We start from the raw sequence: 939 nt of genomic DNA, 5'->3' as shown, positions 1-939 counted from the left end.
GTTGATTGTTAACATTGTTATATTTTATTGTGCAAGATTTATATTAGTAACAAACATTTTGTACTTACTATGAAAAATGTGCTACTATCATTGAGTCTATGACTAATATAAATCTTGCACAATAATATATAACATTTTTAAGATAGAAGCACATTTTTCATAGTGATAATTGTAAGTATTAAATGTTTGTAAATTAATATTGTTATTATTATATAAAAATTTTGTACTATAACCATTGATTAAATATTTAATCAATGTTATAACTAAATTGTAATATTTTCAATACATTAAATTCATGCGATGCCGGGACGTAGCACCAACAAATCATGAATCCGACAAAATTTTTTCGATATTTTTAAAAAATTTCAAAAATTTTGGATTTTGAAAAAATCAAAAATATTTTGAGTTTAAGAAATTATTTAACCAAAATTTTAAATTACTATAGGTATATCAGTTTATTATGTGGGCCGTTCCCCATGGTACTGCAATATCGGGTCAACCCGCGGTGAAGCAGGAGCAAGCCCCGAAATCTCCACCAAATTTTGAAAAAATTAGTTTAACATTTGAACCTTTCGATGAAAGGTGTATCAGATGTTAAGCTGATAAGAACAGATTTTGTTCGTTTATTAATGCTTAGAATCAACATTACAAGAAAAAACGGAGAGTTATAACAATACAGGGGGGGGAAACAGAATTTTCAAATATTTATAAAGACAAAGCCAAAAGCGGAATTTAAATGGTTATAAAAATATAAAATATAAAATCTAAAATCTAATGGTTAAAAGTAAAAAGTATAAAAACATAGTGTATATTAAACAAAGTATAAAAAGTATCAAACCTGCCGGACCTCGAACATATGCTCTATGTATATGTTCCTAGAAATGGCAATTGTATCACTGACACACAGCTTCTTCATCACCGTTCCATAGGAACAGTTAC

At 27.6% G+C, this 939-nt stretch overlaps 1 non-coding gene across 1 annotated transcript; it reads right to left on the bottom strand.

Annotated features, from left to right (window-relative positions):
* Nucleotides 1–457: 457 nt before the first annotated feature.
* Nucleotides 458–656, bottom strand: LOC113559504. The gene has a single exon (XR_003406004.1). It is a non-coding gene; the product is annotated as a U2 spliceosomal RNA (small nuclear RNA).
* Nucleotides 657–939: the final 283 nt, after the last annotated feature.

The sequence above is a fragment of the Rhopalosiphum maidis genome, chromosome 3 (genome assembly GCF_003676215.2).
Source record: "Rhopalosiphum maidis isolate BTI-1 chromosome 3, ASM367621v3, whole genome shotgun sequence".
Classification (NCBI taxonomy): Eukaryota; Metazoa; Arthropoda; class Insecta; order Hemiptera; family Aphididae; genus Rhopalosiphum; species Rhopalosiphum maidis.
The sequence above is the reverse complement of the archived record's forward strand: the minus strand, read 5'-3'. Positions and strand labels throughout refer to the sequence as shown.